The sequence below is a fragment of the Meleagris gallopavo genome, chromosome 22, assembly GCF_905368555.1.
Source record: "Meleagris gallopavo chromosome 22, MGAL_WU_HG_1.1, whole genome shotgun sequence".
NCBI classification, from domain to species: Eukaryota; Metazoa; Chordata; class Aves; order Galliformes; family Phasianidae; genus Meleagris; species Meleagris gallopavo.
The window spans coordinates 3468628-3481381 of NC_139425.1; the positions used below are offsets into that span (position 1 = coordinate 3468628).

General features: G+C 54.5%; 1 protein-coding gene and 2 pseudogenes across 9 annotated transcripts in view; all 3 read left to right on the top strand.

The window, feature by feature from the left end:
• PTPRT (protein tyrosine phosphatase receptor type T) overlaps window positions 1-12754 on the top strand; it is a 554909-nt gene that overhangs the window by 488177 nt on the left and 53978 nt on the right. The window lies entirely within an intron of this gene.
• LOC146542931 (uncharacterized) lies at window positions 2335-4258 on the top strand (annotated as a pseudogene).
• On the top strand, window positions 7182-9105 carry LOC146542932 (uncharacterized; annotated as a pseudogene).

The window sequence follows — 12754 nt, forward strand, 5'->3', positions numbered from 1 at the left end:
CCAGGTGCAGGTGAAGTTGTTTCATGGCACAGTTACAACTGTATCCCTGATGGCTACGCTTGCTGATGGCCCTGCTAGCATGTAAGCATCTCATGCTGCCATCCGAGTGTGGTCATCCAGCTTGCAGCCCTGTCTCTCAGCTTCATTTCCATACCTCAGGTCCCTGCCTCGTGTCACAAACGCGCCTTTCACTCCTGTAGCCTGATCTCTGCAGTGAATCACTGCATCTTAATAGTCTGAAATAGTCTGGATTTCCCTTCCCAACAAACTTCCCTGGTAGCGACTCTAAGCACCGCTGCATCTCTCTGTATGCTTAGACTCACGTAATGGCTTCGGTTGGGAAGGACCTTAAAGCCCACTCAGTTGCAGCCCTTTGCCACGGCCTGGGTTTCCACGCGGCAGCTCGGGCATCACAGCTCCATCCAACTTGGCCTTGAATGCCTCTGGGGACGGAGCACCCACACTTCTCTGGGCAGCAGTGCCAGGGCCTCACCGCCCTCTCAGTAAAGAGATTTCTCTTTGCATGGAACCTAAATCTCCCTCTGTTTTGCTTAAGACTCTTCTCCCTTGTCCTGTCTCTGTCTGGCAGTGTGAACAGTTGCTCTCCCTCCTGTTAAGCTCCCTTTAAGTACTGGGAGACTTGGAATCCAGAAGCAAGAGGCATGAGATTTGCTTGTAAGCAGAGCTGGGTACAGACTGCCTGCCTGCATGGGCAGGTGAGCCTTACAAGCAGTAACGAGCCGCTTGGTGGGGCAGTCAGTGCCATGATGGCAGGGGATGGCTGCAGGATGGGCTGGGCTGTGTGCCTGCGGGTCGGAGTGCCAAAGGTAAGCTGTTTACAGCCGTGGTGGGAATTACTGTCACTGAATGCAGCGTGAGAGGCTGGTCGAGCTGTAGTGTTTCTTGTTGGCAGTAAAACCCAGGGAGGTTTGCTTAGTCTGTAGTGTGTGTAGGGTGGCACTCACACTGTGCATCTTCCAAGTGTTGTAGCAACAGCAGAGATCAAATTTACGTAAGGGAAGGCAACTTTTCTTACTTTCTGGAGGCAAAAATTAAGGGGAGGTGTTTGGAAATGCTGTTACACATAGATGATTGAAAAAGAGGTTGCAGTAACATCTTGTCCTAGTTTTTTCTTAGTTGTCCAAGAAAACCAGATGCCAGGCCTTGTGCTCGCTGTGTTGGATTAAATGCTTATCTTGTACATCCAGGTTATGGCTTACAGTAGCACCTCTGTCTGTTTTCTGGGAGGAATATAAGCCATGTCAGCTCTCTCCTGACTGGCACAACTGTCTTACTTCCAAGGGGCTGCTGTCTGTGTGCTGCTGCACAAAGCCACGGGCACAGCTCACCTGCTCTGTCTTCAGTATGGTACTCCTCTGAGCCATTTAAGCGTGCATTTATAAGAAAAGAGGAGCTGTATTTAATTCCTGTCTGCGCCAGATTAGAAAAGTTGAGACCTGGCAAACCAACCAAACTGCAGCTTGCCTCTGGTGGGAGCTCGGGCCACTCCGCCTCGTTTGGTTGCACAGGGGAAGTGCTGTAAAAACTAAAAAGCATTCTTGAAGTTGAATCTCATCATCCACGTTGCAGCTGGGAGTCACCTGTTTGCATCCAGCTTAATGTCTGTTCCCAAACGTGCTGCTTTCAGCCTTGCTGATGCTTTGTCTTATGAGATGTGAGCTTGAACAAAACTCTGAAATTTCAGGGAACCATCGAACGACTTGGGTTGGAAGGGACCCTGGCATGCGTGTCGTCTGGCCCCGTGGACTTGTGCACATTCAGTCTTACCAGGTGCCTGTGGCAGCCTCTGCTGTGGCCGTGCCAAGGCACCTCCCCTCAGCTGCAGGCAGAGAGCTGGCGCCCAGCACAGGGGCACTGGGCAGAGGAGAGAGATGGGCACCCAGGGAAGGGTTCCTAGTGTGGGAGTTGAGCCCGATGGTGTCACGGTGCTGAGAATAAACAGTTCCATGCAGGACACACTACATGGAGAGCTGGCACCAGTTAGGTGGTAGCCGCCTGGGGGTTAAGAGTCTCAGGGTTCTGGGAGTAAAGTGCTGCAAAGTAGTGGCATCTGGGTTTCTCAATTGTTTTCTTTTTGACAGTCTTACGCTCTTCTGTTCCCAGAGAGCAAAATCATCACAGTGTGGTGGTTCTGACTTAATGGTGTTGCATCACAAAGCAGTGGTCAGCCTAAGCAGAATGAGAGCCCTTTTTGATATCTGTGTTTATCATTTGCAGTTAAATGCCTTAGTCTTCCTATCTCAAAGCAGTGGCAACTCATCTGCTTTGCATTTTTAAAAAGCAGCTCTTTTACAACAGTGCCTTGTTGAAGACATGTTGTCCCCACCTGCTCCAAGAGGGCAAGGCCGGAGCTGGCCTGAAAAGGAGAGCCTCAGCGGCACCTTCCGTGGAGCAGATGTGAAGGGGAGCTGCCCCAGAAGCAGCCCTGAGGCTCAGCCTGGGTGGGTGGCTGCTGCCGGGCAGGACAGGCCCCGTCTGCAGCAGCTCCAGAGGAGGACAGGCAGCAGCAGCACGGTGGGCTCTGCGCTCCCCAAGTGCCGTGCCAAAGCCCCTCCCTGGTCGCTGGTGGCCGTGCGGCCTCAGGTGCAGCTGCCACACGGCCGGGCTGTGCTGCAGCAGCAGGCAGAGCCCTGCTCAGCCCTCTGCCCCCCTGGTGCGTGCTGCCACGCAGTCACAGAGCTGGGGCTCTCAGGGCTCTGGAAGTCAACGGTTTCACCAGCCGACCTCTTCCTCGTTCCCCGTCCCCGTTTTGCACTGGGATTCCAGGCTTATGGTTTACCTTCCAGAATGAAAGAGACGCAACAACTGCTCATTTTAGGGTGCATGAAAGGATTTATTGAGAGTGCCCAGATCCCCCCGCGCCCTCTCTGTGGCAGCAGGGCCATCCCGGCGCCGTCCTCGCAGCCTCACAAGCGAGGCGCATCGTTGTGCCGCGCGTGCTCTCCGGCGCCCATCTGCCGCTCCCGCGCCACCCGCCTCAGCCATTCGCGGTCTTCGTCCTCCCGCGGCGGTTCCTCGAAGCGGCTGCGCTGGTTGAGCTCCCCGTGCCAGGAGGAGCTGCGCACCAGCCGCCGGGGGGACCTGGAGCGGCTGCGCGGCGGGCTCCGTGCTGGGACGCTGCGGGACCGCCGGGCAGATCTCGTGTCCCGCCGCTCCCTGGTGCGCTGCAGCCTTCCCTGGGGCCGGCGGGTCGGGGGCTGAGCCGAGGGGCGCCAGTCAAGGCGCTGCTTGCCAAAGATCCTCTGGCGGCACAGGGGGCAGCTGGGGTTGTTGGCCGTCCACTGCTGGATGCACACCCTGCAGAAGATGTGCCTGCAGGGCAGAGCGCGGACGGTGTCCACGATGTGGTCCAGGCAGATGGGGCACCGCTCCTCGCGGGCCTCCACCGGCCAGACCCACGCCTTGCGCCTCGGGTTGGGAGCCGCCTCCTGGCTCATGGCTGCGGCTGCCCTGGCGCTGTGGGGCTCCAAGGATGGATTTGGAGCCCCAAGGATGATGGATTCGCTGGAGGCTGCCTCTTGCGGAGCAGTCGGCAGCCTCTGCGCCTCCACTCGCAAATCGCTCGCAAGACTGCTGTCTCACGCACTGGCAAGGTCTCAGTGTCTCGTGCTCCCACAGGAAGACGCTCACACCTCGAGAGTCGCCAGCAAGACTCAACGCAGGCTGGGCCCGCTGGCTATTTGTAGGCACCCGGCGCACTGTGAGGTCACGGGCTGACTGTGACTCTGCGATGCCGTCACCAAGTGCGCACATAGGTGGAGCTTTGCTGTCCGGTTGCCGTGGCGTTCCTATTGTTGGCATTGGCCTGCCCGAGTCCACCCAAGGACTTTCAATGGGACATTTTCACAAGCGGTGACAAATAAAGGATTGATTGAAGCAACCAATGGAATGGATTTGGTGTTGCCATTGATCAGTGCTGTAGCTGTGACCGTGCTGGTGTTTGATAGCAGCGCTAGCAAAGTGAATGCTATCCTGGGTATTTTTCACCAAGAAGTGAAGGGGCAGTGCTTAGCAAGAAGGGATCCCTGTCTTGGTGGGGAAGGAGCAGCGCAGCTTCTCTGTTTCTCTTGTCTCCTTAATTTCTCTCCCCGCCCCTCCTCTGCACCCTCCAGGACTTTCCCTCACATCCTAACCTCATCTGTTCCCTTTTGGGGTGTCTTTCAACGTGTCTTGGGTGGAGAGTCATGAACATCAGTCGTGTGTTTATAGCACGTTCCTCTTGGAGGGTGTTATCCTACTCAGGGTATGAACTTTAATATTTCCTTCAGCCTGCTCCATGTCAGTTGTCAGTCATTGGTTCTCCTGTCTTATTTGTTGGTTGGTTGGGGGTGAATGTTTTAATTCCCTTTTCTGGCCAACGTATTTGTGGAAGGAAGCCTTTGTTAGTCTTCACGTCCCTTGCCAAAGCCGCGTCCAAGTGTGCTTTGGAGAGCGTTGGCGGCCAAGGGGCTTTTCTGCAGGGCTGCTTTCCAGCTGGTCACTCCTCAGGTGCCCTGGTGCCTCGGGTCGTTCCTCCCCGAGGGCAGGACTTTGCACTTCCCCTTGGTGCAATCCTGGAGATTCCCCTCAAGCCGTTTCTCCAGCCCGCCCGGATCCCTCTGGATGGCTGCACGGCCTTCTGCTGCGTCAGCCGCTCCTCCCAGTTTGGGATCCTGCGCGGCCTTGTGAGGGTACGCTGTGTTCCGTCACCCAGATGGTTCTTGAGGCTCTTCTGGGGGACTGGACCCACTTTTGACCCCTGCAAAGAGCCTGCAGGGTGGCTGCAGTTCTTCCAAATTCAGCAGAGCAGCAGATCTGTAGAGGTGCAAAGGGGCACAGGTATCTCAGCTTTGCATTGTTGGCAGATTGCCCCCAGTCATTTTCCAGGTGCAGGTGAAGTTGTTTCATGGCACAGTTACAACTGTATCCCTGATGGCTACGCTTGCTGATGGCCCTGCTAGCATGTAAGCATCTCATGCTGCCCTCTGAATGTGGTCATCCAGCTTGCAGCCCTGTCTCTCAGCTTCATTTCCCTGCCTCAGGTCCCTGCCTCGTGTCACAAACTCGCATTTCACTCCTGTAGCCTGATCTCTGCAGTGAATCACTGCATCTTAATAGTCTGAAATAGTCTGGATTTCCCTTCCCAACAGACTTCCCTGGTAGCGACTCTAAGCACCGCTGCATCTCTCTGTATGCTTAGACTCACATAATGGCTTCGGTTGGGAAGGACCTTAAAGCCCACTCAGTTGCAGCCCTTTGCCACGGCCTGGGTTTCCACGCGGCAGCTCGGGCATCACAGCTCCATCCAACTTGGCCTTGAATGCCTCTGGGGACGGAGCACCCACACTTCTCTGGGCAGCAGTGCCAGGGCCTCACCGCCCTCTCAGTAAAGAGATTTCTCTTTGCATGGAACCTAAATCTCCCTCTGTTTTGCTTAAGACTCTTCTCCCTTGTCCTGTCTCTGTCTGGCAGTGTGAACAGTTGCTCTCCCTCCTGTTAAGCTCCCTTTAAGTACTGGGAGACTTGGAATCCAGAAGCAAGAGGCATGAGATTTGCTTGTAAGCAGAGCTGGGTACAGACTGCCTGCCTGCATGGGCAGGTGAGCCTTACAAGCAGTAACGAGCCGCTTGGTGGGGCAGTCAGTGCCATGATGGCAGGGGATGGCTGCAGGATGGGCTGGGCTGTGTGCCTGCGGGTCGGAGTGCCAAAGGTAAGCTGTTTACAGCCGTGGTGGGAATTACTGTCACTGAATGCAGCGTGAGAGGCTGGTCGAGCTGTAGTGTTTCTTGTTGGCAGTAAAACCCAGGGAGGTTTGCTTAGTCTGTAGTGTGTGTAGGGTGGCACTCACACTGTGCATCTTCCAAGTGTTGTAGCAACAGCAGAGATCAAATTTACGTAAGGGAAGGCAACTTTTCTTACTTTCTGGAGGCAAAAATTAAGGGGAGGTGTTTGGAAATGCTGTTACACATAGATGATTGAAAAAGAGGTTGCAGTAACATCTTGTCCTAGTTTTTTCTTAGTTGTCCAAGAAAACCAGATGCCAGGCCTTGTGCTCGCTGTGTTGGATTAAATGCTTATCTTGTACATCCAGGTTATGGCTTACAGTAGCACCTCTGTCTGTTTTCTGGGAGGAATATAAGCCATGTCAGCTCTCTCCTGACTGGCACAACTGTCTTACTTCCAAGGGGCTGCTGTCTGTGTGCTGCTGCACAAAGCCACGGGCACAGCTCACCTGCTCTGTCTTCAGTATGGTACTCCTCTGAGCCATTTAAGCGTGCATTTATAAGAAAAGAGGAGCTGTATTTAATTCCTGTCTGCGCCAGATTAGAAAAGTTGAGACCTGGCAAACCAACCAAACTGCAGCTTGCCTCTGGTGGGAGCTCGGGCCACTCCGCCTCGTTTGGTTGCACAGGGGAAGTGCTGTAAAAACTAAAAAGCATTCTTGAAGTTGAATCTCATCATCCACGTTGCAGCTGGGAGTCACCTGTTTGCATCCAGCTTAATGTCTGTTCCCAAACGTGCTGCTTTCAGCCTTGCTGATGCTTTGTCTTATGAGATGTGAGCTTGAACAAAACTCTGAAATTTCAGGGAACCATCGAACGACTTGGGTTGGAAGGGACCCTGGCATGCGTGTCGTCTGGCCCCGTGGACTTGTGCACATTCAGTCTTACCAGGTGCCTGTGGCAGCCTCTGCTGTGGCCGTGCCAAGGCACCTCCCCTCAGCTGCAGGCAGAGAGCTGGCGCCCAGCACAGGGGCACTGGGCAGAGGAGAGAGATGGGCACCCAGGGAAGGGTTCCTAGTGTGGGAGTTGAGCCCGATGGTGTCACGGTGCTGAGAATAAACAGTTCCATGCAGGACACACTACATGGAGAGCTGGCACCAGTTAGGTGGTAGCCGCCTGGGGGTTAAGAGTCTCAGGGTTCTGGGAGTAAAGTGCTGCAAAGTAGTGGCATCTGGGTTTCTCAATTGTTTTCTTTTTGACAGTCTTACGCTCTTCTGTTCCCAGAGAGCAAAATCATCAAAAGCAGTGGTCAGCCTAAGCAGAATGAGAGCCCTTTTTGATATCTGTGTTTATCATTTGCAGTTAAATGCCTTAGTCTTCCTATCTCAAAGCAGTGGCAACTCATCTGCTTTGCATTTTTAAAAAGCAGCTCTTTTACAACAGTGCCTTGTTGAAGACATGTTGTCCCCACCTGCTCCAAGAGGGCAAGGCCGGAGCTGGCCTGAAAAGGAGAGCCTCAGCGGCACCTTCCGTGGAGCAGATGTGAAGGGGAGCTGCCCCAGAAGCAGCCCTGAGGCTCAGCCTGGGTGGGTGGCTGCTGCCGGGCAGGACAGGCCCCGTCTGCAGCAGCTCCAGAGGAGGACAGGCAGCAGCAGCACGGTGGGCTCTGCGCTCCCCAAGTGCCGTGCCAAAGCCCCTCCCTGGTCGCTGGTGGCCGTGCGGCCTCAGGTGCAGCTGCCACACGGCCGGGCTGTGCTGCAGCAGCAGGCAGAGCCCTGCTCAGCCCTCTGCCCCCCTGGTGCGTGCTGCCACGCAGTCACAGAGCTGGGGCTCTCAGGGCTCTGGAAGTCAACGGTTTCACCAGCCGACCTCTTCCTCGTTCCCCGTCCCCGTTTTGCACTGGGATTCCAGGCTTATGGTTTACCTTCCAGAATGAAAGAGACGCAACAACTGCTCATTTTAGGGTGCATGAAAGGATTTATTGAGAGTGCCCAGATCCCCCCGCGCCCTCTCTGTGGCAGCAGGGCCATCCCGGCGCCGTCCTCGCAGCCTCACAAGCGAGGCGCATCGTTGTGCCGCGCGTGCTCTCCGGCGCCCATCTGCCGCTCCCGCGCCACCCGCCTCAGCCATTCGCGGTCTTCGTCCTCCCGCGGCGGTTCCTCGAAGCGGCTGCGCTGGTTGAGCTCCCCGTGCCAGGAGGAGCTGCGCACCAGCCGCCGGGGGGACCTGGAGCGGCTGCGCGGCGGGCTCCGTGCTGGGACGCTGCGGGACCGCCGGGCAGATCTCGTGTCCCGCCGCTCCCTGGTGCGCTGCAGCCTTCCCTGGGGCCGGCGGGTCGGGGGCTGAGCCGAGGGGCGCCAGTCAAGGCGCTGCTTGCCAAAGATCCTCTGGCGGCACAGGGGGCAGCTGGGGTTGTTGGCCGTCCACTGCTGGATGCACACCCTGCAGAAGATGTGCCTGCAGGGCAGAGCGCGGACGGTGTCCACGATGTGGTCCAGGCAGATGGGGCACCGCTCCTCGCGGGCCTCCACCGGCCAGACCCACGCCTTGCGCCTCGGGTTGGGAGCCGCCTCCTGGCTCATGGCTGCGGCTGCCCTGGCGCTGTGGGGCTCCAAGGATGGATTTGGAGCCCCAAGGATGATGGATTCGCTGGAGGCTGCCTCTTGCGGAGCAGTCGGCAGCCTCTGCGCCTCCACTCGCAAATCGCTCGCAAGACTGCTGTCTCACGCACTGGCAAGGTCTCAGTGTCTCGTGCTCCCACAGGAAGACGCTCACACCTCGAGAGTCGCCAGCAAGACTCAACGCAGGCTGGGCCCGCTGGCTATTTGTAGGCACCCGGCGCACTGTGAGGTCACGGGCTGACTGTGACTCTGCGATGCCGTCACCAAGTGCGCACATAGGTGGAGCTTTGCTGTCCGGTTGCCGTGGCGTTCCTATTGTTGGCATTGGCCTGCCCGAGTCCACCCAAGGACTTTCAATGGGACATTTTCACAAGCGGTGACAAATAAAGGATTGATTGAAGCAACCAATGGAATGGATTTGGTGTTGCCATTGATCAGTGCTGTAGCTGTGACCGTGCTGGTGTTTGATAGCAGCGCTAGCAAAGTGAATGCTATCCTGGGTATTTTTCACCAAGAAGTGAAGGGGCAGTGCTTAGCAAGAAGGGATCCCTGTCTTGGTGGGGAAGGAGCAGCGCAGCTTCTCTGTTTCTCTTGTCTCCTTAATTTCTCTCCCCGCCCCTCCTCTGCACCCTCCAGGACTTTCCCTCACATCCTAACCTCATCTGTTCCCTTTTGGGGTGTCTTTCAACGTGTCTTGGGTGGAGAGTCATGAACATCAGTCGTGTGTTTATAGCACGTTCCTCTTGGAGGGTGTTATCCTACTCAGGGTATGAACTTTAATATTTCCTTCAGCCTGCTCCATGTCAGTTGTCAGTCATTGGTTCTCCTGTCTTATTTGTTGGTTGGTTGGGGGTGAATGTTTTAATTCCCTTTTCTGGCCAACGTATTTGTGGAAGGAAGCCTTTGTTAGTCTTCACGTCCCTTGCCAAAGCCGCGTCCAAGTGTGCTTTGGAGAGCGTTGGCGGCCAAGGGGCTTTTCTGCAGGGCTGCTTTCCAGCTGGTCACTCCTCAGGTGCCCTGGTGCCTCGGGTCGTTCCTCCCCGAGGGCAGGACTTTGCACTTCCCCTTGGTGCAATCCTGGAGATTCCCCTCAAGCCGTTTCTCCAGCCCGCCCGGATCCCTCTGGATGGCTGCACGGCCTTCTGCTGCGTCAGCCGCTCCTCCCAGTTTGGGATCCTGCGCGGCCTTGTGAGGGTACGCTGTGTTCCGTCACCCAGATGGTTCTTGAGGCTCTTCTGGGGGACTGGACCCACTTTTGACCCCTGCAAAGAGCCTGCAGGGTGGCTGCAGTTCTTCCAAATTCAGCAGAGCAGCAGATCTGTAGAGGTGCAAAGGGGCACAGGTATCTCAGCTTTGCATTGTTGGCAGATTGCCCCCAGTCATTTTCCAGGTGCAGGTGAAGTTGTTTCATGGCACAGTTACAACTGTATCCCTGATGGCTACGCTTGCTGATGGCCCTGCTAGCATGTAAGCATCTCATGCTGCCCTCTGAATGTGGTCATCCAGCTTGCAGCCCTGTCTCTCAGCTTCATTTCCCTGCCTCAGGTCCCTGCCTCGTGTCACAAACTCGCATTTCACTCCTGTAGCCTGATCTCTGCAGTGAATCACTGCATCTTAATAGTCTGAAATAGTCTGGATTTCCCTTCCCAACAGACTTCCCTGGTAGCGACTCTAAGCACCGCTGCATCTCTCTGTATGCTTAGACTCACATAATGGCTTCGGTTGGGAAGGACCTTAAAGCCCACTCAGTTGCAGCCCTTTGCCACGGCCTGGGTTTCCACGCGGCAGCTCGGGCATCACAGCTCCATCCAACTTGGCCTTGAATGCCTCTGGGGACGGGGCACCCACACTTCTCTGGGCAGCAGTGCCAGGGCCTCACCGCCCTCTCAGTAAAGAGATTTCTCTTTGCATGGAACCTAAATCTCCCTCTGTTTTGCTTAAGACTCTTCTCCCTTGTCCTGTCTCTGTCTGGCAGTGTGAACAGTTGCTCTCCCTCCTGTTAAGCTCCCTTTAAGTACTGGGAGACTTGGAATCCAGAAGCAAGAGGCATGAGATTTGCTTGTAAGCAGAGCTGGGTACAGACTGCCTGCCTGCATGGGCAGGTGAGCCTTACAAGCAGTAACGAGCCGCTTGGTGGGGCAGTCAGTGCCATGATGGCAGGGGATGGCTGCAGGATGGGCTGGGCTGTGTGCCTGCGGGTCGGAAGTGCCAAAGGTAAGCTGTTTACAGCCGTGGTGGGAATTACTGTCACTGAATGCAGCGTGAGAGGCTGGTCGAGCTGTAGTGTTTCTTGTTGGCAGTAAAACCCAGGGAGGTTTGCTTAGTCTGTAGTGTGTGTAGGGTGGCACTCACACTGTGCATCTTCCAAGTGTTGTAGCAACAGCAGAGATCAAATTTACGTAAGGGAAGGCAACTTTTCTTACTTTCTGGAGGCAAAAATTAAGGGGAGGTGTTTGGAAATGCTGTTACACATAGATGATTGAAAAAGAGGTTGCAGTAACATCTTGTCCTAGTTTTTTCTTAGTTGTCCAAGAAAACCAGATGCCAGGCCTTGTGCTCGCTGTGTTGGATTAAATGCTTATCTTGTACATCCAGGTTATGGCTTACAGTAGCACCTCTGTCTGTTTTCTGGGAGGAATATAAGCCATGTCAGCTCTCTCCTGACTGGCACAACTGTCTTACTTCCAAGGGGCTGCTGTCTGTGTGCTGCTGCACAAAGCCACGGGCACAGCTCACCTGCTCTGTCTTCAGTATGGTACTCCTCTGAGCCATTTAAGCGTGCATTTATAAGAAAAGAGGAGCTGTATTTAATTCCTGTCTGCGCCAGATTAGAAAAGTTGAGACCTGGCAAACCAACCAAACTGCAGCTTGCCTCTGGTGGGAGCTCGGGCCACTCCGCCTCGTTTGGTTGCACAGGGGAAGTGCTGTAAAAACTAAAAAGCATTCTTGAAGTTGAATCTCATCATCCACGTTGCAGCTGGGAGTCACCTGTTTGCATCCAGCTTAATGTCTGTTCCCAAACGTGCTGCTTTCAGCCTTGCTGATGCTTTGTCTTATGAGATGTGAGCTTGAACAAAACTCTGAAATTTCAGGGAACCATCGAACAACTTGGGTTGGAAGGGACCCTGGCATGCGTGTCGTCTGGCCCCGTGGACTTGTGCACATTCAGTCTTACCAGGTGCCTGTGGCAGCCTCTGCTGTGGCCGTGCCAAGGCACCTCCCCTCAGCTGCAGGCAGAGAGCTGGCGCCCAGCACAGGGGCACTGGGCAGAGGAGAGAGACGGGCACCCAGGGAAGGGTTCCAGGTGTGGGAGTTGAGTCTGATGGTGTCACGGTGCTGAGAATGAACAGTTCCATGCAGGACACACTACATGGAGAGCTGGCACCAGTTAGGTGGCAGCCGCCTGGGGGTTAAGAGTCTCAGGGTTCTGGGAGTAAAGTGCTGCAAAGTAGTGGCATCTGGGTTTCTCAATTGTTTTCTTTTTGACAGCCTTACGCTGTTCTGTTCCCAGAGGGCAAAATCATCAGAAGGAGATGATGAGCAGAATGAGAGCCCTTTTTGATATCTGTGTTTATCATTTGCAGTTAAATGCCTTAGTCCTTCTATCTCAAAGCAGTGGCAACTCATCTGCTTTGCATTTTTAAAAAGCAGCTCTTTTACAACAGTGCCTTGTTGAAGACATGTTGTCCCCACTGGAGGTGTTCAAGATCCATGGAGACGTGGCACAGAGGGATGCAGTCAGTGGGCATGGTGGGATGGACTGAGGCATGCTGCCCCTTTCGAACACTGAATTAACCACAAGCTAATGGATGAAGGGAGGTGGCACATGGCTTTTTCCTGCTTCCGAGGAGTTTTCCTTAAAATGCTGATTTCTGCACAGCAAAACGAATCAGATCACACGGCATTTCCTTCCAGCCCCCCTTCATGACTGTAGGGCACAGTTGGAAAAGTTGCTGGTCTGAAGGATGGTGTGCATGGCAATGGGGCTGTCCTGGGGTGGGACGATCATAGAATCATGATCTAGGCTGACTGCAGTTTTCTACTCTGTCAGTTTTCCTTGAAAGGCCATTATAGAAGACTGAGAAGGAGGCTTTCCTACATGAGCTCTGCATTGAGGTAACTCCATGTTAACATGTTGATTTCTGCCTCTGGCTCTCTCTGGTTTCCAGACGTCCCGAAGACATTAAGAACAACCTGTGGAGAGCAGCAGGAGGAACAAAACTCAGTCAAATTTCTTTTTTTCTTCTTCTTGTCAATTAAACAGGATTTATGTCGTACCTCTCTGTTCTGTAATTACCCCGCAGGATTTATTTCAGCCAATATACCTCCAGAACTTTCTAGTTGCTGACAAGAGTTATTGCTGCACCTCCTGATTGTCTAACAAAAAACAACTCTCTTCGTTACTTTACT